This window comes from Rattus norvegicus, chromosome 10 (genome assembly GCF_036323735.1).
Source record: "Rattus norvegicus strain BN/NHsdMcwi chromosome 10, GRCr8, whole genome shotgun sequence".
NCBI classification, from domain to species: domain Eukaryota; kingdom Metazoa; phylum Chordata; class Mammalia; order Rodentia; family Muridae; genus Rattus; species Rattus norvegicus.
Window position 1 is genome coordinate 84,377,746 of NC_086028.1, and position 23,507 is coordinate 84,401,252.

At 54.7% G+C, this 23,507-nt stretch overlaps 1 protein-coding gene and 1 long non-coding RNA gene across 14 annotated transcripts in view; one reads left to right on the forward strand and one right to left on the reverse strand.

Annotated features, from left to right (window-relative positions):
• The first annotated feature begins 2,034 nt into the window (after positions 1-2,034).
• Rara (retinoic acid receptor, alpha) overlaps positions 2,035-23,507 on the forward strand; it is a 44,592-nt gene continuing 23,119 nt past the window's right edge. Inside the window, exons 1-3 of one of the 7 annotated variants that reach the window (XM_063268424.1) lie at positions 17,021-17,144; positions 18,637-18,735; positions 21,175-21,343. The gene's annotated coding sequence lies outside the window, so the exon portion shown is untranslated. Of the gene's footprint in view, positions 2,122-11,730; positions 12,075-16,015; positions 16,292-17,005; positions 17,145-18,636; positions 18,736-21,174; positions 21,344-22,536; positions 22,926-23,507 lie in introns of those variants that run through there. The other 6 variants (XM_063268421.1, XM_063268422.1, XM_063268423.1 and 3 more) reach the window with 6 other exon arrangements.
• Positions 11,607-16,366, reverse strand: LOC134480867 (uncharacterized). 7 transcript variants are annotated; one of them, XR_010055790.1, is made up of 3 exons: positions 16,230-16,366; positions 12,119-14,239; positions 11,607-11,737 (listed from the first exon to the last, which is right to left on the reverse strand). It is a non-coding gene; the product is annotated as an uncharacterized LOC134480867 (long non-coding RNA). The 7 variants fall into 7 exon arrangements; XR_010055794.1 differs by lacking the exon at positions 11,607-11,737 and having other exon boundaries at positions 12,070-13,279; positions 14,066-14,239; XR_010055792.1 differs by lacking the exon at positions 11,607-11,737 and having other exon boundaries at positions 12,070-13,982; positions 14,066-14,239.

Genomic DNA, 23,507 nt, shown 5'->3' on the forward strand with positions numbered 1-23,507 from the left:
TGTAACAAGGGTGCGCCTGCTCCCCACACCCCCCTCCCCTGACGCCCTCTGCCGCTGCCATCCACTGCCTGTCTCCTTCAGTTAAGATAATGAAGATGCTGAGAGATAAAATGTGTATTTAATAAGGGTGGGGGCAGGGAGGCGGAAAGGGGCAGCCAGGGCCTTCCCTAGTTTGGGGCCTCGCCAAGACTCTAGCTGAAAGTAAAGCTAGAGTAAGACTTGGCCTCAGGGTGTGGGGGTTTCTGGGCCTCAATCCAGCTGACTTCACTGCCTGCTGTTTGCCCTAAATTCCCCCACCTCCACCCTCTCACCCCCACACTCCTTTCCTCTCTGCTTGCTCCCAGTGGGAAAAAAAAGGAGTCTCGCTTGACTTTCTTTTCGGCTGGTAACTTGGCCTTTGCTGTGGTACCCCCCACCCCAGTATCAGCTGCAAGGTCAGACTAGGGCAGCCCCCTGTAGCCTAGGCCTGTAGAAGCTGTGGGTTCACAGTGGGGGGCGAAAAAGCTGGAGTTAATGAAGGCCAGCTGCCCGGCTGGGTTCTGCCTACAGCGAGCTGGAGGCCCGCGTTCAGTGGTGGTTAGGTGGAGGGGGAGGGTGACCTCCATTCCTGGGTACAAGGATATCCTGTGGCAGCCGGGCCTGGGCTCCTCCCGGAGCTGGGTTTCATCCTCAGCTTGTGAGAGACTAGGTCCGCTTCTCTTTCCCCTGCTCCTCCCCTCCCCAAATAACACTCGGTTCTTACTGGAGCTTTATAACTGTAGTGGCGGCCCAGCTGAGATCTGAGGAGCTCCAAGCCCTTTGGTAAACACTCATTAACTGCCTGGGAAGAATCCGGAGTCCTGTTTAACAGCTGGGAGAGAACTGAGGCACATTAGGGTGAAAGGCTTGACCTGAGCTCACCCTACAGACTCCACCCTGGGGCTTCCATACAAGCTGTCTAGCTCCTTCCAGTTCTTCCTGCAAGACTGTGAGGGCTGGAGGCGCTGCCCTTGCCTTCTCCCCTTCTAAGGAGAAGCCACGTTCCTCTCCTTCCCTCAATATACTCTGGTCTTCTGGCCCTTCATGCTCATGACACCCTCCACCCCAGCCCTGCCTCTGTTGCTAGAAATAGTATGCAACACTGTTTACAAAATGCTCTCAGTCCAGCACTCTGCAGACTCCTCGGCCCATCTGGCCCACCACGCCTCAATTTTTCTTTCAAGGTGACCAGAGAAAGGGCAACCTTTGAGAAAAGCTGGTCACCCTCTACTACAAAGCCAGTGACCTTGAAGTTATCTACTGTGTTTAGAGACACCTCTGCCCTAGAACAGGAAATGGACTTTAACGTATCCCTACGGTAATGAAGGTTCAAGATCCAGGACCCTGCTGGACACCAAGGTTCTGTGTCTTTGGCATCCCCTGCTAACTGCCATCTCAAGTACTGGATATATCCAAAGCCTTCCCTTCTCCCTAATCTACCTGCCCAGGCTCTCTTACACACGAGTCCACACCACAAGGTCCCAAGTACGCCTCAGTCTAACAGGCTGAGGTCATAGTCTCCAGCCGCATTGAGATTCCATCCGGCTCTCTTCTGAAGACCAAGGGTTTCCCCTGGGATAACCTCTTAGGCACTTAAGAGGTAAAGAGGTGGGATGAACAGACTACTATAGTCTGAAAAAAAGGAGAAAAGTAGGTGTTTGTTTGTCTGAACGGAAAATTGCTTTCCCTACGTTCTTGATAGCCCAATGGGAGTGTTAGAGAGTAACACCCCTATGACTTAAGACCAAATCCATAGGCTCAGGAAAAGCAAAAAGAAAATGGCCATTTGTCCTGTGGCGTGTGTCTTGGGACCTGATACGGCTCCTGGACCCTGCCCGTGTCTCCGACCCTCTATCTTGCTAACAGTGGATTCCTTTTTCCTCCTTCAGTCCTCAGCGCTGCACCGGCTAACCAAGTGGGGGCTGGTAGTAAGAGGGCAGGGTGAGCCTACAACCTGAACAGTGGGCTTTAGGACCCAACGGGAACCGTGCCTCTTGCAGCAGCCTAACCCAGAAGCAGGGGGGAATCCTGAATCGAGCTGAGAGGGCTTCCCCGGTTCTCCTGGGAACCCCATCGCCCCCCTGCCGGCACACACCTGAGCAGGTAAGATGGTGCACGCCCCCTCCCAATTCTCCCTAGGTCTCCTTTCTCTGGGGCCTCCCGGCTTCTGATCCGGCCGCTTCCTTCTTCGGCAGTTCAGGCTTTCCCCATCCCTCCTCCCCCATTGCTCACAGTCCAGGGAGGTGGGAGCCTGGGAACCCTGGGGCGTTGGAAACCTCGGAGCCCTCGACCCCCGGAGCGCCCTTGTGCAATTCGCCCCCCTCAGGCGGTCCGCATTCTCTAGCTAAGAGTGGAAAGTGGGGGAGGTCTGCCCAGGCCCCACGCCCTTGCACCCTCTTTTGCAGTATTGCCCCAAGCCCTCCACCCCCATCTCACCTAGACCGAAGGTAGCCTGACTGAAAAAGTGGTGAGGGGCATGAAGGTGACCGTACTCTCCCTGAGGGATTTCTCTCCCATGCTTCCTCGTGGCTTCCCAGCCTGGAGCTCAGGACTTTGCCTCCCTCCCTATCTAAGGAGCCCAGGTCTCCTTCCAGGTGCATGATACCCTTGGGTGCCCAAGGGCTTTGCAGAAAGGTGGCGGAGGTTCCAGTGTTTGCTGACCTTGTTCTCTAGGGAAAGTCCTTTCAGCTTAGAACTCTCATCCCCGCCAACACCTCCGCGCTTAGTGCAGAAGCCCCTTCCTTTGAGTGCCCGTGTGTAGACCATGTGGTTGTAAGACCTATACGTTTTTGGATAGAGGTTACTGTGTGTATCCAAAGGGAGAGATCCCAGGGAGGCCCAAGCCAGATCAGGCTCAGTCCAGATGGCTGGGGAAGGGGGTGTGGACCAGATCTGGAAGGCTGATCAGCTATGCCAGCTCCCTGCACTCCTTGGCTTTCAGAGCCTTGGGCTCCTGGTGTTACCCTAGAGCTGGGAGGTCCCCAGCTCTCCTGCAGGCTCTCTGGGAGAGCACCTTCTGTTTACCTTGGCTGATTCTCCTCTCCTGTGGTAGGCTGATAGGCTCTGTTTGCTGAAGCTCAGGGGGCATCTCATTATGGTTTGGTGGGTTTCCATGAAGGGCCGGTGGCTTGTCTGAATAACTGGTAGTAGCCAGGTGTGTATCTTGCCCCAGGGGTAGCCGGATGGGGAGGGAGATAGTTTAGCTCTGTGGATAGACGTTGTGAGGGTGGGTGACATGTACCTATTTGGAAACTAGTTCTGTGTGTACTCTATCCTCCCTCGTGTTTCCCAAGGTCCCCCTGATGGTTGGCTTTGGAGGAAAGGGTCAGTCAGCCATGGAATGGATTCTAGACTTAGTTCTGCTCCAATACAAAAAGAGTGGAGTGCTGGGTAGGAACCACAGACTTTGAGTCAAAGGCCCAAATTTGAGAGACTTCACCAAATGGCATCGATAGCCTTCTCCTCAGCGAAGCCTCAGTTTCTTCATTTGTAAAACTGCCAAGCACAGCAGCCTTGGCTTACCTGACTGTGACCCTGCCATACAAGGTCCCTGGAGATAATGTGTAAACTCCAGTCATGACCGCAGAGTTCCAGGATGGGAACCCTCCTTAAATCTGGGTCAGATTCCCTGCCTTCCGTCTCCCTCCACCACTGCCCAGGGGACGCAGGAGCCTAATTTAGGGATGCAGAACTTCCTGAGAACAACAGCTTTCCCTGCCACCAGGATGCCTGGCACAAGGCACAGATCTGGGCACCAGATTCCCCTTTTCCTCAGAGGCCACACAGCTTAGCCCAGGAGCCTCTTCCCCACCTTCCTTTCTCCATCCCCGTCTGCGTCCTTGTCTGTCTCTTCCCTGCCCAGTGGCCTCCTTGTCCGGCTCACTGGGCAGGAGCCCTAATCGGATTGGACAGCTGAGATATGTGTGCTGGCTGAGAGCAGGCGGAGGGAAGCCAGTGGGGAGGATGGTGTGAGAGCTGCCCCTGACACTGCCCTGACTCCAAGAGCACCAGCACCTTGGGCTTGCGCACTCCTGGCTTAGTCCCAGGAAAGGGGAGCCAGAGGGAGCCCGGGATGAACCCCTAGGGACTAAGGACTAGAGGTTGGGGTAGCTCTCACGCCTGAGGCCCTGAATGATCCTTGGTCTTAAAATGCAGGCACCTTACTACTCTGATGAGGAGATGTAGGGGCCAGGCTGTCTCCCCATTCCCATGGCTTCACCTTCTTGCTCTTTCCTTCTGTTCAAAGTAGTATTCGCTTCTCGGGAGAGCTGCAGGGGCAGTGTGTGTGTGTGTGTGTGTGTGTGTGTGTGTGTGTGTCTGTGTGTGTGTGTCTGTGTGTCTGTGTGTGTGTCTGTGTGATTGTGTGTGTATGTGTGTGTGTCTGTGTGAGTGTGTATGTCTGTGTGTATGTGTCTGTGTGTGTCTGTGAGTGTGAGTGTAAGTGTGTATGTCTGTGTGTGTGTGAGTGTGTGTGTGTCTGTGTGATTGTGTGTGTATGTGTGTGTATGTGTGAGTGTCTATGTCTGTGTGTGTGAGTGTGTGTGTCTGTGTGAGTGTGTGTGTCTGTGTGTGTAAGTGTGAGTGTGCGTGTATGACTGTGTGTGTCTGTGTGAGTGTGCGTGTGTCTGTGTGTAAGTGTGTGCGCGTGTGTCTCTGTGTATGTGAGTATGTGTGTCTGTGTGTGTATGTCTGTGTGTATGAGTGTGTATGTCTGTGTGTGTCTATGTGTGTGTCTGTGTCTGTGTGTATTCCTATCAAGTCTGTTTCCTCTCTTTCCCTCAAAGATATTTTTCTCATTTACTCTCTGGGCTGGAGGCCAGGATGCCTGGGTTTCCCGCCTGCTTCACTGTACAGGGCTCCCCTGCTGGCCTCCAGAGAGTTTCTGAACTGCTTTCCTGCAGTCTCTTTGGAGAAGGCCTTTCCCTAGGGCTGGGCGGTGCCAGGAATTGCAGATGGGATGGGGAGCAGGTACTGTGTGTAGGTAGCCTGTGGCACCAGTGAGAGCTGACTTCTCTCATGACCTCTGATTCAGCTTGCAGGCAGTGCTTACCCAGCTTGGTGGACACAGCCAGCCTGGGTCTGCCCCCAGGCTTCTGGCTTTCTATATGGGTATCCGACACCTTCTGTTGCTGTTTTGGCTATAGTATCTGAGAGGGTGCCTATTGAAACCCTTATATCCGAGCCGTGTGTCTTTCGGAGAGCAGAGGGTTAGCATAATTGGGGCTGGAGTCCCAGCTTGTTTCCCCTCTAGTCAAGCTAGGATAAAGGAAACTAGCACACGCTTTACCAATGCCAATTCCCTATGCCCTCAAAAGCCAGTGGGTAGAGCCAGGCCTTCCCTTCTCAGTGCCCACAATGTGGTTGGCATTGATTTGTCAGACATTGGGAAGGATTCCTTCTAGACCAATGACCTCCTTTCTTCTTCTCCCACAGGACAGGGGCAACTGTGATTGTAAGCACTTATGAGCAGGCCGTCCCCTCTAGGGAAGGGGTGTGGATGCCCCAGAGATGGCCAAGTTGGCACTAGCCCCAGACTGCAGTGCTGGACACCGTTCTGAGCTGAGAGTTGGTGGGTGAGGGCAGGGCACAGGCCTCCCTGCCCCCCTTATTTCCTGCTCTTTGGGCAGCTGTGGGCGAGAAAGGCTGTGGGGACTATTTTTAGTTGGTCTGTCCCCTGGCAGGAGAGACGTGCAGAAAAGCACGGGCAGGCCGAGGGGCTGGCCAAGGTGAGGGTAAAAAGACAGACTGAGAAGTGAGGAGAGGCCAGGGGCAGTAGAGAACAAGGAAGTATGTCAGCCAGGGTAACAAGCTTGCTGAGAGGGGCTTAACTCAGCTCAGAGCAGAATAGCTCTGAGGACCCCTTAGGTTTCTCTGTCCAATATCCCTTGGACCTGGAAGGAACTTTTGCCACCTAGACAAGCCCTTCCCATCACTGATGGGAACCAGAGAGGGATGTGTTTTACCCTAGGACTCTCAACCAGTGGCTGGCTATGCTGGGCCTGGAGCCCAGGTGGCTTATACCACACTTCTCTGGTCTCTACCACACGGTTTGTACTTCCTTCACTGGTTTGCAGCAAGGAGAACCTCAGACCAGGGACGTGAGGGAGGGCTGTTTCCCTCCCTGCTTGTCTGTGCAGGGTCTCTGTAAACCCCAGCTTGGTTTGTTTGGGCGGCCTGTGGCCACTGGTGTGAATGGAAACGCTGGACAGCTTCCAACACACTCCAGGCTGGCGAGCTGTGGGGCTTGGAGCCACCTTTCGGAAGGGACATCTCGTCCAGCTGTTTCATTTCGGAGACCTAGAGAGGGCCAGGGATTTTTGTCCACAGTTGCAAGATGAGTTGAGGACAGATGGGTGACAAGGACACATATCCTTAGACTCCCCAGAACCCATCCTGAGCTCATTCCTGCCATGCCCAGAACCCATGCTATGCCATTGCCCCCACAGCATAGTAAGGAGCCAGTGCAATTAGCAGAGGTCTCAGATTAGGGGGTGGGGTTGTCTGAGTCCTAGGAGCAGGGGATGGTAGAGAATAGCCAAGAAGCCATCTCTGGGGATTCCACTGGCATTCCATCTCCCTGGGGGACTCCACGTTGTATAGGCGCCGAGAAAGCCATTCATGGAATTGTAAGGCGAATGGTGCCCCCTAGAGTTGTTCCGGAACCTCTCTGTGTTGCCAGCCCTGGAAGGAGTTGTTGCAGATGGGGACCTTAATCCAACACCTCCTTTCCCAACCTTACCCTCTGTCAGTCAGCCCCTCCTGTTTCCTGGCTGGCCACCTCCTCACCCAGCAGCTCTAAGAGGGCCACAAATTATGGTGCAGGAGCCCCTCCCCCCTCCCCAGTCCCCCCCATCTCTGGGGTCCTGATTTATCATGCCCCCCATCAAGCCTGCTGCACCGTGTAAGAAATCAATAGCGTAAATGGATTGAGGCTGTTCAACCTGTCAACTCCCTTTGGGCTCCACCAACTCCACTGGGACCCATGAGCTACTCCCAGCCTTCCAGTCTCTCAACACAGCAGGCATAGACACACCTAGTAGTTGTAGCCCAGACACTGATCAGGGAGCTCTGTAGCTCCGGCTGTCTCCATCTCTCTCGCCTTCTCTTTCTTACACATAAACTGGGCTGGTCTTTGCATGACAAGTACCCTTGAACATTTATTTCCTACTTTGGGTGGAGTGGGGTGGAGGGGCTCAAGGGAGAGCAGGCTGCCAGCCAGAGGTAGGGAGGGAGGCAGGTGGGTGAGGGAAATGGGTGAGGGAGATGGGGGATTGGGTGACAGCCCACCCCATTGGCTTTGGTAACTCAATCCCCAGCCCCACCCTCATGATTTCCCTCCTGCTCGACAACTTCAGCAGCTGCTGGCAGGAGTGTGTGTGTGTGTGTGTGTGTGTGTGTGTGTGTGTGTGTGTGTACGGTGAGAGGGGCTGTGGGGGCAGGAGTGCTGCCAGGACATGTTTAAAGGAGACTCATAGCTGGGTACAACTTGGGTGGCAGGAGGAGGTGGGGTTAAATCAGAGGGTAGGTGGTGAGTGATGACGGGAGGGGGGCAGGGGGAGCTGGCTGCAAGGGGGCAGTGCAGCCCAGCCTGAGGGTCTCACTAAACTTGCTGGCACTAGAGCAGAGCTGGTGTCATGGAGCTGGGCAGTAGTGGGAGGACAGGGGCCAGCAGAGCCACAGTTCAATCCTGGATGCTGAAGCCTGCCTTCACCAGGGGGCGCATGTAACCAGGGAGGACTTTGCTGGCCTCTGTCCCTGATCCTTAGACCGTGCCTGCTGGGCAGCACAGCCCTGGTAGTGACTAAGTCGCTTCTGTCCCGGGGCTGGCAAAGTACCAGACTCAGCTCTTCTCGGTAGGTGAGTCACTGCCCTGGCATCTTCCCCGGATGCAGCTGAGTCACCCGGCCGGTAGGTGGGCATCATGCTAGGGTTAGGGTGGCGGGTTACACGTGTAGCCCCCAGTGTCCTCTCTCATCTCTTTCATCTCCTAGCCCTACCCATAAACCTGCAGAGCCAGGCAAGCGTGCTGCTTCCCCCACATACCCTGTGGAGGTAAAGGAAGAGGTAGCAGGCTTGAGAATAGAGTGGGATATGTTTGATTTGGAGGAGGAAGTGGGGGAGTGTGGGGCAGACAGCTGTGAGTTCGAATCCCACGTCTGCATCGACAAACCGTAAGACCTTGGCAAAGCAATTGTTTTGTTTGAGATAGGTTCTTATTCTGTAGCCAGGACTGGCCTGGAACTTACTATGTAAGTTCTAGAGCTCATGGCCATCCCCCCTGCTTCAGTCTCCCAAGGCCTGGGGACTATAAGCATGAACCACTACATCCAGTTGGTTAATTTCTTTCTTTTCTTAAAAAAGATTTACTTATTTTATGTATGTGAGTACACTGTCACTGTTTTCACACACACCAGAAGAGGGCATCGGACCCCATGACAGATGGTTTGTGAGATGGTTTGCTGGGATTTGAACTCAGGACCTCTGGAAGAGCAGTCAGTGCTCTTAACCACTGAGCCATCTCTCCAGCCTGACAATTTCTTTTTGAGCCTCAGTTTTCTATCCTATAAAAATGGAAACAGGGGGTTGGGGATTTAGCTCAGTGGTAGAGCGCTTGCCTAGGAAGCCCAAGGCCCTGGGTTCGGTCCCCAGCTCCAAAAAAAAGAACCAAAAAAAAAAAAAAAAAAAAAAGGAAACAGGACCCCTGTTAGACTGAGACGTAAAAGGTGACTGTGGGAAGTATACCTGGGAGATACATAATCTGGAGGCTGGGGAGGAGGAAGTTGAGGCTGGTTCTACCAGGCACCTCCCTCTCACCTCGCCCACCTTCAGGTGGTCTGAGAGAGACATTCTTCCCCCATGCCTACTTCAGATCCTGCTTAGTGCTTGGATGTGTGTGTGCTGTGCCGTCTCTCTCTCCCTCCTGTCTGTTAGGCTGTTCTCAAACATCTAATCCCCCTGCTTCCGCTTCCGGAGTGCTAGATGCCGAGATTATATATATGTACCACACCGGACTTGATGCTGTTCTTTGGTCAGTCTGTTTTGAAACAAGGTCTTACTCCGTAGCCATGACTACATAGCCTAAACTGGCCTTGAACTCAAACGGTGCTCCTGCTGCAGCTTCTCAAGTACTGGTGTTAGAGGGTACAGTGTGGGCAACCACACCTGGCTCGGTGCTCTTTTTAAGGAGTTGCTCAAGTTGTCACTCCTTTGAGGACTAGGAGCTGTCACTGGACAGTTATTACCTGTCTGAACCCAGTGAGGGACTGACTTCTTGTCTTGGGAAACCAGTGCTTCCCCCAACCCCCACAGACTGTCTCCTGCTTGCAGGGATAGTGGAGGCCCTAGGAGCGCCCTGGGGCCCTTCTCTTCTGCTAGCCTCTTGCTGTATTCTGAGTATTCTGTTCCTGAAACAGGGTCCCTGTTTGAAGGGTGTGAAAGCCCCGTTTTCAGACCAACACAGCCACTGCTGTGGACTCATGACTCCTGGCCCCCAACCTAGGGACCTCTTCCGATCCTGCAGTCATGCTTGGGTAGGCCTGGACTTTGGACCCGTGGTGCCCCGGGCATGAAGGAAGTTTCCCAGAGTGTGTAGGGTGTGTGTCCCATCTTGTGTCTGACTCCTGTAGGAAGTGGTTTGTGTGAGCATGGGCTTTTCTCTTTCATCCCCATATGGACCTACAGCTGCATCAATTCGGAAGCACACTCCACTCTCCATCATGGCTTTGTGTGTGTGTGTGTGTGTGTGTGTGTGTGTGTGTGTGTGTGTGTGTGTGTGTGTGCTGGGTGTGCTGGGTGTGCATATATATGAGGTGTACATAGTCACACCATGAATATGTGAGGTTGTGCATTTGTTCCAGGGTGTGTGTACAAGAACATTCTCATAGGCTGGCAGGTAAGCCTGAAGTGTGTACAAGAAGAATGGACCCCCTGGGCACACACCGTTAATCCCACCACTCAAAAGGCAGAGGCAGGCAGATCTCTGTGAGTTCAAAGCCAGCCATGTCTACTGAGCAAGTACCAGTACAGCCAGGACTACACAGAGAATCCCCTGTCTCAACAAGAAAGAAAGAAAGAAAGAAAGAAAGAAAGAAAGAAAGAAAGAAAGAAAGAAAGAAAAGAAGGAAAGAAAGAGAAAAAAAAAGAGAGGAAAAAGTGTACCTGAAACCACTTGCTGGCAGGTGTGCTGTCCGTGTGGGAGGCAGTGTAATTCTATGCATGCACCTACCTGGTAAGATCTAGGCTAGGAGGAGGCTATGGGAATTAGAGGTAGACTGACCCTAGGCCACCCTCTTAGCCAAGGTTCCTCACTTGTTTGAAGGCTCCTGATGATGGTGAGACTCTGGCCGAAAGGCTTGGTGAGGGCACCGGAGGGGGTGCGTGGAAGGGAATGGGTTAAGCGTCGGCCTCCACATCTGGGAGCCATTGACGCATTCTTGCCTGCTGAGCGCATGTTTGTGGATGGATCTGGACGGGACAGATCGGGGCGGGGCGGGAGAAAGGGGCTGGGCGGGTGGTTCGCACCGGCGGAAATCCAGACAGGAGCGGGAGACTGCTCTAGCCCAGCGGGCGGCGAGGGTCTGGGGAAGCGCTGCACCGCTTTGCCGAGTTTTCCCTTGCGTCCGACCTCTAGGCAGAGTGTCCCACGGACCTGACCTGTGCTACCTTCCAAGGCCGCCAGAGCAGAGCCAGAGAGAGACAAGCAGATACTCCAGTTCTAGACCCGGTTCAGACACTCATGCAACCGTGGACAAAATGCTATGTGGGCCTCGGACCTCCTGTTCCTAGTCTGAAAATCCGGACACAGGATTAGACTGAGCGTCTCTAGGGTGGAGGCCTGGGTGTGTGGCACTTCCCTTTCCAGTGGGATGTCCTGTGGGGGGCACTTGCCACTTCTCTGCCCAGGAACTCGGTGAGGGAGGCACTGCACGGTGGACCCACCCTCCTCCAGTGCAGTGCTGAAGGTGGAGACGTTAACCTCCCTGGCTGGCCGGGAGGGGGGTTGTGACAGTTGGGGATCGAGGTCTGCAGATGTGGAGTGTGATTCAGATCCTGTCCTCCTGGAACATCCATGAACTGCCCTCGGCCCTCAAGTGGGAGTGTTCTAGAATGGGGGGGGACTCCTGGCCGTCCCAAGACCTGACTTGGGGTGACCATACTTATAGCTACTCGGAGGGATTCAGTTGGGCTAGAAATTTCCTCTCATCCACTCAAGTCGGAGAGGTGTTTGGGAAAGACGAGAGATGTTCTTATGGGGAAGGCGGTCTTCTCTTTGTACTCCGGGATTTTGCAGACGAGAAAATATTGAAGTCCAGAGGAGCGAAGTGTTTAGCTCAAGGTCAGATAGCTTTCAGTTTCAGCTGACCCCGGAGGATTGTGATTAGGAGAGACAGAGACTTGACAGCTGGGGCAGGAGTCAGTGCGTTCTCCACATTACACCATCCTTTCTTCCCAGGTTTAGTAAGTGTGTGTGATGTGTGTGTGTGTGTCCCTGAGTGTGGGCGTGTGGCGGGGGGGGGGGGAGAAGGGAGTGTGTGTAGGATACCGCACCCTGAGGTTCTTTCTCCGCCGAGTCGTATTTTTATTTTTTTCTCTGAACTTCACACACACCCCTTCTCGCTCTCAATCTCTTTCTGGCGTGTTGAGGGAGGGATTCTCCCAGATTCCCACGGTCCAGCCACCAGCTGGAAGCGTCTCCTTTAAGACTCGCCCTTCCCTGGGTCTATTAAGGAGAGAGGGGCGGGTGTGAGCTTGAGAACCCGCCCCCGGTTAGTGATTGGCCCGTGGCGTACAGGGGCGGACCTGCGGCAGGGGGGCCTCCCTCCCACCCCAGCTCCATACCCTCCGCCCCCCCAGTCTAGGGCTCCGGGTAAAGTTTCAGCCTCTGCACGTGACTCGCCATGGCCGCTGCCGTCGCCCCGCGCCCCTGAGCTGCGGCCCCCCGGACGGCTCCTCTCCGAGGACCCCAAACCCCTGACGCCCGGCAGCGCCGCGGCGCCTGCTTGGGGCAGACCCTGTGCCCGCAGACGCGCAGACGGGTTGCATCCCCTCGCTTCGAGGTAATCTCTCCCCTGGAACTCTGGGGAACCCTCGGCTCTCTCACACATCGGGGCCCGGTGGCCCGCTCTGGACCGGAGCTGCGGGCGGGGACTGGGTGCCGGGCGGTTTCGACGGGGACCTGGGGTTTCCTGGACTTCCCAGCCTGCCGCTGGCGTGTCCGGGGTTGGGGAGCCCCGTCTACGCCGCGTCTTCGCGCGCACAGCCTTGAGGCTTCTGCGGCCGTCTGCCGCGCGTGTCCCCGGCGCTCCAGCCGTGGCAGATCCACTGCTGGGAACTCTTTTCTCTCCAAAACCAAACCAAACAAAAAGACTTCTTGAAACCTGTTTGGGGAGAGATCAGATGCCCAACGGACTAGCCCCCTCCTACTCTTTCTCCTGTTACCTGAGCCGCCCTGTGGTTTGGGGAGAATCAGCCAGGGGCCCACCCCCACCAGAGGGAACTGGCTGGGGGGGCGGGGCCCGCTCAGCTGGTGTCTCGGTCGGAGTGTGGGGGAGCCGTCAGAATTGGGTGCGGGAGCCAGAGCAGTTGAGTGAGACGCGCCTGAGTCTTGTGTTACTTGGGGGTTGTGGAAGCCTTTTGGGGTGAGGGAAGGACAGAATAGACTGGCCGACCTTGCTTCACTGAGGATGTCTGGGATTTAGTGCCACCCACGAGGCTTGGAAGCTGCTAGCCAGATGTGTGTATGTTGAGGGGTGGTTGGCAGATCAGTTTAACTGTGTCTCCTTTTCTCTCTGGGCACTGCCCTGCTGTATTACTGTTCGTGGGAAAGGGGGTCAGATCCCCCAGTGTGCTAGGCTGGGGGTGGGGGTTAAGTCATATGGAAATAATTTAAAAAGCAACAACAACAACAAACTGTCTTGAGAAGTTTCTTGCCCTCCCCCACCACTATTCATCTCGTCTTGGATAGGGTGCCCAGCACGTTGGCATGTAAGAGATGGTACCCCCTGCTCCTTACCTGGTGCCAGCTTCTGAGTCTGCAGCCAGACTGCTACCTTCTGCCTTGGACCGTGTGCACATGTATGTGTGCGTGTTCTCCAACAGAATCGTTTCCCGTTGCTCTTTACCCAACTCTTAGTTCTGTTCCTGATCACCTCACCACCCTGGGCACAGGCAGGGCTGAGGCTTGTCACCCTTTTTCTCCTGCTTCACAGGGCAGAACTTGAGCCTGGGTCGGTGGGAATTATCCAGTAAGGACTCTGATGTGCTGCGAGGAAATTAGGGCTCAGACCCCTCAACTCCTCCAACTCCTCCAGGGTTTTGTATGGAGTTGAAGCTGAGGAAGGCCCCAGATTGGAGTAGGGGTGGCCTGGAGCCTTGGGGCTTCCCCTAGGAGGGGTGGAGAAGAGTGTGTTGGGGGGGGGGTTGTCGGATAAGAAGAGGTTTTGGAGTTATACATGTAGCTCTTCGTCCTGAAGAATAGGGGGATGTGGAGTCACAGGGTTCATTTCTGTGGAAGACTGTACTCTGGGAGGGGCTGGCACATCAGTACTGCCTGGGAGTCTGGGCCATGAAGCAGAGAGGTCAGTGGGGTCAGACTCAAGTGGGCCCTTGGGAGCCTATGACGGTGGAGGGTGTGAACCTGTGGTATATGCAGAGGACAGAGAGAAACTGGTGGCAGTTCTGAGAAGCCCCTGGGCTGGGAATTAGCATTGCCCTACTATCTTTCTCTCCATCTCCCCCCACCCCACTCCTGACCCTGAATGCACCTGCTGCCACCCTGGGGTCCCTTTCTTAGTTCACCTCCTACTCCTGACCATGTGGCAACCTGGCAGGAAGCTAGCTGGAGCTCATCCTGATCACCCTGTGCCTCCTCTGATGGGCACAGTCACCCACACATGCCATGACGTTGTTCCTGTCAGCCCGTGTAGTGAGGGGGGGTGGTGAGGACACTTGAGTGGCCTTCAGGTCTGCTTGGGGGACATTGACACAGATTCTTCTGTTAACCATTTGCTCTCCGAAGCTGGCTCCTGCCTTCTGGGATTTTTCTTACCAGGTGACTCTGTTCAAAAGCTCTGAGGTTTTTAGATGAATGGTCTTCAGAGTTGGGTGATAATGCAGGCAGGGCGTGATCCCTGACCCCTGGGATGCTTGAGCAGGGAAGGATCCTTTCTCAATTGTAGGGGCCACGGTGAGCTGAGCCCTCGGAAGGGTCTGCTGGGGAGTTCTGCTGGGATGCAGGGTGATGGGCGGCTGAGGAAGGTAATCCTATCCCTTTGCAAGTAAGTACAATAATTCACTCCCAGCACCCCACCCCTGTCTGGTGGTGGTGGTTTTAGGAGTGTGAGAGGCTGTGGCAAGAGCCTCTGGCAAGATGACCAAGGTTGTCTTGACTTACCAAGTCTTGGGAAAGAAATGTGGCCACTGATACCCCCAGCTTGCAGAGGCTTTGGCTACACATCCTAGCTGACGCCTGCTGTCTTTCCTCCTATGTTTCCTCCACCCTCCTGCTGCTGTCTGGAGCCCACACGCTTTCTGTGGGCTGTGGGGGCAGGGCAGGGTCTGGATCTCCTTGTGTGTTCAGGAGGTGTTCTGGGAATTGGCAAGATCGGTTGAGGGTGTCTGGGTGTCCCTGCAGGGTGGGCGGCATGAGGGGACCTGGCCCGGAGTGTGAGAATATGTCAGTGTGGGTGTGTGTGTGTGTGTCCCTAGTCTGGTTTGGGTGTGGGTGTCTCTTGCTTCGTCTGGCTCTTGTCTGACTCTTGCCTCCCTCCCTGGTCCTCACACCCCTCCTTGGATCCCCCCCCAAAAAAAAGCTGGGACCGCCTGCCTTCTCCTCTCTTTGCAACTGGAACCTCCCTTGTTCCAGGAATTTACTAAGGAGGAGGAAGAGGCAGGCAGGCAGGCAGGCAGGCAGGCAGACAGACCTCCCACACTCTGGTCCGCCCGCCCAGCCTGGCATGGTAAGGAGGATGAAATAGGTGTTGTAGGTTTTGCCTGGCTTCCCGGCTTCTTCCATCAATAAAGGGGCTGCCTCCTGCAGAGGTTCGAGACTGCCCTGAGATACCTCCTTCCATTTAGCATCTCCCCCCCCAAAGCCCCCTGCTGGACCTCCAGGCTCCAGATACTGTCCCAGGCGCTGATGGGGGGATTAGGCTGCTGCCAGCATGGCCAGCACCTGTTGCCAGCCCCAGCCTTGTAACTGGAGCTGGCCACTGAGGGGCTGCAAAATGACAGGTGGAATTTCTGCAGTCAGCCCCCCGGCCTCAACTGGATACCTCTTTCAGGTTGGAACTAGGGAAGCCCATCCCCCCACCTCCCAGTGTCAACCTAATCTGAGCCCAGATGCACCTATGCACCTATCCTGCCTGAGGGACCCCTTTATGCCCTATCATTGGCTGCTGTACAGTTAGGCAGCCCTCCTTCAAGTTCTTAGAGCTCTTGACAGGAGTGAGCGTGTGTGTGTGTGTGTGTGTGTGTGTGTGTGTGTGTGTGTGTGTGTGTACGTACATGGGGGCAGATGGGGTGGTTCTCTTAATGTTTTAATTGCATAAAAACTGGGAGCTCAGCTCTCGGCCGGTGGGGAGTCTGGGGCTGGCTGGCCGCCCGGTTTGAGCTAAATATAGCCTGGGACATCTGCAGAGAAGGGGAGGGGAGTGGAGGGAGGTTCCATTCCCCTCACCTCAGCCAAGGTGCCCTCGTCTGGGCGGGCACCTTGGAGCGGGGAGCGGGGATTCCTCAGCACAAAGGGCAGGGGAGTGGTGGTGGGGGCTGGACGTTTGGGAATTTGCCTGCTTGGAGGCCAGCAGAAAACCAAAACGAACCCGTAGGCTCAGGACCAGGAGACCCGTGTGAGTGAGGTACAAGGGTTAGGTCCTCTGGTCCTGGCTCCCTCTTCCCCAAAAAGTTGTCTAAGGTCAGGCAGCCTCAGTGTGTCACGGTGACCTACTCATTGTGTGCCTGTGAGTAGATACCTATGAGGTGGCCCCTCCCGGCCCCTCCCCCGGGAGCATCTGCCCTTTGGGCCCTACTGCAGGTCCCCAGCCCTTCTGTCCCTTGCCCCACAGGAATCGAGACTTGAGAAGGGGAAGCTGTGGCACGGAGTTCTCTGATCTCCAGTCACGGCAGGAAGTGGAGAGGAGGGGGGAGGAGGAGGGAGGTAACCTTGAGTGGCAGGTGGAGGAGGAGGGCTCTGTGAGCCCTGTAAATGAACTGACCGTGCACACAGTGGTGGGGAGTGGCCACCCTCCCATCTGATCCCTCTTCTCTCCAGCTCCAGGTGGGGGAATGTTGGGGAACGACAGCTGATTCCCCAAGGGCTGCAAACTCTCCTGTCAGCACCCCCCTAACAGCGAGAAAAAAAATGTCTTCCTGTCACGTGCCTATCACTTCCTGTCCCACTGTGGTTCCTGGGATGTTTGTTGTTGGTTGCCATGGTGATGGCCGCCGTAGGCACTACCCCTGGTTTTTGTGGGGAGGGACCTGCCCCTCCCCTCAAGGCCCACAATTGGGAGGGGGGGCACTTGGGAGGCCCGACTAGGGGGCCCTTTCAAGCTGAGTCTGTGTGTGTGGTCTCTGACAACTCAGGTCCCTTAGGGCCCTCAGACTTCTGTCTGTGGGAAGCAGTCACAGCCACCTACTCAGACTGTGTTGGGAAGACTGACTTGTGGCCATGATTGTGTGAGACTGATTTAGTAGCCGCATCCCTTCAGTCTGGGTCCTTCTGCTTCTTCAGACCTCACTTCATAGACCCTTGCCTTCCTCTCTCTCCTTCCTTCCTCCCTGGGAAGTTTGCGGCTTCTTAGGATCCAAGTTGGAATATACAGGACTCTGGGCCACTGGGTCCCTGGTGTTTTATGGCCACTTGGTTCTGCACACAGCCACCCGAGCCTCTCTCTGGTTGAGCAAGAAGGGGAGATCCAAGAGCTCAGTGACCAGATTTTCCCACCTAATGTGGGCTTCTCTGCTGGCTAGCATTGGAGGAGGGAAGAGATTCCCCCTGATTCTTGCTGGACTGAGGGGCTCCCTGTAGAGTAGGAAGTTCCTGGGGGGTCCTAGGGTGTGGAGTTGTGGGGCAGGGAACAGTCTGACTCAGGCCTGGTCTGGGGTCAGAGCCAAAAGGATATCCTGAGGTAGGAGGGGGTGTTCCTGGCTTCCCTGCAGCTTGGGTCCCCGGAGAGGGATGATGGGAGGGGACTGGTAGCATCTAGTTCTATTGGCACTGTGCCCTAGGATTCAGAGTGTAGCGGGCTGGGGTTGGGGCTGGACTGAGGCAATGAGTGGGCACTGGTGGAGCCCACCCCTTACTTGCTGTTGGTCTGTCTGCTTCTCCGCTCACCCCCCCACCCCCTTCCTCTAATTATGACTGAATTGTGCATGGTGGAGAGTAGGTGGGGGGGGGCAGCTGCCAAGGTGAGGGTGGGGAAAGCCCCGTGCCAAGCTGGGCTTGTACATAGGTGATTTCCAAGCTGGGGGGTCCCCTTGGTGCCCCTTTGGTCCTCTATAGACAGTTACTGTTGTACCGTCCAGATACTCCTATGGTCTGGCTGTGACCAAGGCAGGCTCTCTTCTTCCTCTTCCTGTTTTCTTCCTTCCTCATGGGTTGGCCCCCTTCTTCCTGTAGGCCTGGGCTGCCCCCTGGCCTTTCACCTACTCTCTGTTTCCATGGAAGGCCCAGTTACAGTCCTGGTTCTTGATGGGTCCCTCAGCTATCCCGGGCATGGGAAATCCTGCATGAATGAATGATTGGATGAGTGATTGGACGAATGAATAAATGTGTACCTCAGAAGCTCTGGGGTATGGGGCAGAGCCCCTACATCTTTTTCTTGTGCCCAGCTTGTTGGGCTTCTATTGTCTGATTGATCTTGTCCGTTAGCCATTCCCAGCTGACATGTGGCCTCTGGGAGCTGGGGCAGAATTTGGGGTTTTGCGGAGTATAAAATTAGAGATGTATCAGAGCCATTCTTGTGGGGTGAGGTGCCGTACCTTAGAGCTGCTGTCAGCGTTGGCACCCAGCAGCAAAACAATTGTGTTTTGTTACCTCGCTGAACCCTGGAGGACACGCTCAGGGCCTGGTTTGCCCGTCAGGCCTAGCTGTAGAGACAGACTCCTGCCGGCAGTGTGTAGGGCTGGCTCCTGGGAAAGAGGGGACCCTTCCACTTGGTCCTGTCCTTGATAGTCTTTTTCCGAAGTGAGGATGAACTTGCCTATGAGGAGGAGAATGGAGCTATGACTGGGGGTGGGGTTGGGGGGCTTGGGGAAAAGGGAGTTCCGGTCACAACTACTTCCCAACCCAGGGCTGCAGAGGACGAAGCTGAGTGGGGGAGGGCAGGAGGGGCTGTGGCTTTGTGTGTACGAGTATTTTTCCTGGAAAACTTATAAATAGTTCTAGCCCCACTGTTCTGGTTTGAAATTGGTCCTATCCTGCCCTGCCCCTGCCTGGCCAGCCCGTCTAACTCCAGGCAGGATAGGGGGGGTTCCAAAAGATGAAGGGCTTCCTCTCTGCCAGGCTGGAGGCCCTCCCACCCGAGTCAAGTTTGCATTCTGAGTCTCATTTGAATATGATTCACTAATTGTCTAGAATGATTAGGAAACCCCCGTCTCCCCTTTCTTAAAACTCTTTAGGTTTTGCCCCTTCAGAAGGAACTGCTTGGGGCCGGGTTTGTAACGTGTTTGGTAATGTGCTGCCTACCATGCCCGAAGCCTCTGTGTTCTAGGCGCCAGGTAAACCCATCATGGCGATCCATGCCTACCTCCCCAGGATTCGGAGAGTAAGGGCCAGAGAAACAGAAACGTTAGGTCATCAGCTAGTTTGAGGCCAGCTTGGGCAGTAGACCCTGTGTCAAAAAATAAAAATAAAACAGAGGGAACGGCTTGACTTCTGTCTCTGGGGGAACCCTTGCTTTGAAGGAGCAGAGTGGAGAAGTTGAAGGGAGGTTGGGGAGGGGAGGGCTCAGCTAGGTCTGGGGGGCCTCTAACTTCTCTCTCCCCAGAACACGGGAGGAAATGGCCTATTTCTCTTCCCCTTCTCCCCTCCCCAAATCCAAAGATTTCCCTTTTTTGGTTTGTGAAATGCAAGAAGGGAATTTGGGAAAGGGTTGTGGTCAGGCCTCTGCCCACACCCCTGATATCCCTTTCCCCACAACCCTCCCCTCCGTCTGGGAGGAAGCAGATCCAGAAACATGGCTAAGGTTCCATGCTAGCCCTCTCCACAGATGCTGGCTCTGGCGGGGGGGCAAGGCAACAGAGAGAAGCCAAAGGGCTCAAGGGACCCCAGGTGATGGAGATGGGGGAGGGGGTGCTTAAGTGCTTTCCCTGCACCAGGCAGTGCTGGGTGCTCTCAAGGGAGACAGTTCACCGGCAAGTAAACATGCTTAGAGAGGTTAAGCCACTTGCCTAAGGTCACCCAGAGTGGCAGAGCTGAGATTTGACCCTTCAGACCTCCGGGTTTTTCTCTCCCATCTTCCTGGCAGCCGCACGCAGCTCTCTTATTTTTTTTTTCCTTTTGGTTTGTTTGTTTCTAAAGTGTGAAACTCTAAGAGTGTGGTGCACAAAGTGTGTGTGTGTGTGTGTGTGCGCGCGCGCGCGCGTGTGCAAGAGATTCAGATAACTTGGAGGGATTAAAGGACCTAGTAAGGAGGTGATGCGTGGCCGGCAACATGCCTCCCACCCCTTTTTTTTCTGCTGGGCTTAGTGGATTGGAGGCCCAGGTCTGTGGTTTTCTCTCTAATGGCAGGGCGTCTGTGAAACAGTGGAGGTTGCTGGCAGAGGGTGGAGGTTAGGTGTGGGTAACTTGTTTTCCCTCTTTGATGCTGGTTTAAACTCTCTTGCCTGGGTACAAGGGGCCAGGGCCCAGGCATCGTTGTGAGGGTCATGGCTCCCAAAGGACCTTCCAAGCTCCACCCCATCTCCCTTGCCTATCCCTCATCCCTGGTCAGCCTGGCCCATGGCCCATTTCCGTGACCTTTGTCCCTGCCCTCACTGGAGAGCCCTTCCTCCTCTGTCAGGGAGCTGAACAGCTTTGTACTGAATTTTAGGCCCAGCTGGGTCAGTTACTAGAGGAGCTGAGGCCTTCCAGACCCTTCCCTGGAGGTGTGTGTTTGGGGTAGGCCGGTAGTTTGAAGCCCGATCCAGTTTTAACCTCTTCAGGGAGAGACTTGACGAGGCATGTTGTAAGGTAGATATCATCAGTCTTCTCTGTGGGCAAAGCTGGATTCTAGAATATGAAAGACTGGGCCTCAAAAGTCAAAGCTAAGTATCACCCATCCCTCCTCCCCCTCAAAAGCCAGGTCAGGATGCCTGGGGTTTGGAGTGAGCAGCTTTCTGGCTTCAGCCATGGTTCTGGTTGGCCTCTCTCTGGTCAGCTGCTTCTTAGGCCTCACCTGTATGGAAGGAAGTACGCCTCCGTGTAGACATGAATCCACAGGAGGGTTGAGGAATCCTGGGATATGTTGGTATGGGGTGGGGAGGGGAGGGCACAGCATAGGAGATGGCTCACAGAGAGAGCCCAGAAGCGTCCCCTAGTATGAGAAGAAGGCCAGGGTCCAGTAGGCTGTGTGGGGGCTGGGAACAAAGCATGGACTTTGAGAGACTGTAAGGTGACAGTTGTATATCTCCTCAGAGTGTGCACAGCCCCTGCACACAGGTCCTGAACTGTACTCATTGTGTGCTTGGGCCCAGGAGTGGAGAGGTGCTCTCCCTAGGCTGCCTCTGTTCGTATGCTTGCCTGGACAGACGAGGGCAGCAGGTGTGCTCTTGCCCACCCAGGTGCCTTCCGTTGGCCTGTATGTGTGGGTTTCTGCAAGTGTGTGCGGTGTCTGTGCAGGGATCCAAGGGTAGACACTTGTTGATGAGGTCAACCAGCCCTCTTCCTCATGCCTGGTTCTTCAGCTCCTGTCCCTGTTGAATAGAATCTCATGAGGGACTGGGGTCAGAGGCAGCTGGCTCTACAAGTGTCCCCTCCTCCCTTGCTTCTCTGACGTGAGTCATCAGCCTGTGAAGGGAAGGAGATGCCTCTCTCAGGATTGAGGCCCAGTGGTTGGTGTGAGGAATTTCAATAGAGATCCTGGTCTTTTAACACAGCTTAGATTTCATTCCAGAGGGAGCTGTTGTTTCTACTACCTGCTGGCCACTACCTGCCCCCTTTCTCCCTGTCTTCCTCAGTTGACAGAGAAGACACAGGCTGGGACAGTCAACAGAGGACACAGTATTCTTCCACAGTGGCCTTGGCAAGAACTGACCCCATCCTCATCCTGGTCCCCAGCCAAATGCTGCTTATATATGCATCCCCCAGTCTCCAAGCTTAAGCCCGGAGCTTGGAGCTTGGAACCTGGTATGTCCTAAATTTTCGGTGTTAAGGATGGAGGGAGAGTGTTGGAAAGGGACAGTTCTTTAGGGCATGCTCTTTCTCTCCCTCTCTGCCTGTCCCCCTCTCTTCCCCTCTCCCTCTCTCCCCTAAGAGTTTTACTGAGATATTAACTACAACCAATCACATCCACTAAAGCATACAGTCTTAAGCCCAAGAGTGGCTGGTGCACACTTGTAATTCCAGTGCCCTGGATGTTGAGGCAGAGGGATTGCAAGTTCCGGTCAGCCTGAACGATTTAATACCGCGAGACCTTTCTCAAAAAGAAGCCAGAAAGACAAGCATCGTGCAGCTGCATGGTTTTCATGCACTTGGAATCATGCACCCACTATCGCTTTTAAGACACCACCCCAAGAGCTCCCTCCCCTACCACGAGCAGTTACTTCTCATTTCCCTCACATTCACACCCCAGTTCCTAGTAACCACAAATCTATGCATGCAGATCTGCTTCTCCTGAACGTTCTTAGAAATGGAATCATACAACATACGGTCTTTGGCAACTCTACTGTTCTCAGGGCTTGGGCCATGTTATTGTGTCAGCTCCTTGTGTCTCTCCCCTCCCCTCTCCACCCCCGCCCCCCTCTGGCCCAGAAAGAATCTGGTGTTAATCTAGTGTCAGTGTTTCTAACATTTTATTATCTGTTGCCCATTGATAGACATCGGGGTTCGTTTCACTGCCCAGTCATGGTTGGTGCTCCTGCTTTGAACATTTACCACACAAGCACTTTTGTGCCTGACGGCCTCGGTCTTGTTTTCTGGGTGGACACCGAAGGGTGGACTTGCTCTATGCCCTAGCGCCATGCTTGAGTTTTTGAGGAACCCACCTAGCTGTGCTGCAAAGCAGTTGTAGCGGGGCTGGGGATTTAGCTCAGTGGTAGAGCGCTTACCTAGGAAGTGCAAGGCCCTGGGTTCGGTCCCCAGCTCCAAAAAAAAAAAAAGCAGTTGTAGCATTTGCCACTTCCACCAGCAGCGTGCGGATTCATTCCTACATATTCCCAGCCAGTACTTCTTACCTGGCGTGTGTGTGTGTGTGTGTGTGTGTGTGTGTGTGTGTGTGTGTGTGTGTCGCCTGTGCGTGTACACGCGTGTATGTGTGGAGACCAGACGCTGCTGGGATTGGGTGCCTCTCTCAATAGCTCTCTATCTTATTAATTTTTGAGATAGTGTCTCTGAGCAAACCTGGAGCTCACCGATTGAGTTAGTCTGGCCGGCCGGCAAACCTCGGGAATCCTCCTGGCTTTGCCTCTCCTGCACTGAGAGTACTGGTGTGTGCCACTGGGCCTGACTTTTTACAGGGTGGCTGGGTATCCAAAATTAGGCCCCGTTATTTTTGTAGCAGGTTGTTTACCAACAGAACCAAATCCCTGGTGTCTGTTAGCTGACCAGTCACAGTCAGCCTAGTGTGTGGACATTCGAGAGCGTTCCCGGGACCAGCACCTGACAGGAGAACGGAAGGAAGTAAACAGCTGGTTTTGATTGGCTGTGATTATTTTTGTGTTTCCTCTCTCTGTCCATCCGTCCGTCCATCCATCCACACACATACACGTGGGTATGTGTTCATGTCTAATCTATATTCAAACAGGCTTGAAAAGTCCTCAGCTCTCTCCTTCTTCCTCTCTGCCCTGCTTCTGCCTACCTGGCTGAGTCAGGGAGTCTGTAGGTCACAGCTGTGCACCTACCCCACGGGCTGCCCGTGTATAATCTCTGGCCTCAGTTGTTCCAGTGGGATGTGGATCTGCATACGCTGGTGAGGGGAGCGGCTGCTAGTGCATCTCCTGTCCACCCACCAGCCCACCACCCCCATGTATTGCTTTTACAGATGGAAGTCCGATGAAGTCTGAACTTCGTCTCTCTTGCTGGGAACTTCCGTCCTGGGCAAGCCTTGTCTTCCTGACATAGGTCTTCCCAGGACTACTGTACTGTTCTGCATTGGAGATGTTGCCTAGGAGACCTGGAGATCCATTTCCCTGAATGCATAGAATTGGGTCTCTCCTCCTCAAGGGAGGGACAGACTGGCCTGGGATGCCAGGTTTAAGGGGGGAAGTGGTGTAAGAGAGGCCCCCCTAGCTTAGGAGTCATTTTTCTGAGAAGTGCCAATGTTTTAGGGAAGCGGCGTTCCCCCCCTCCCTGC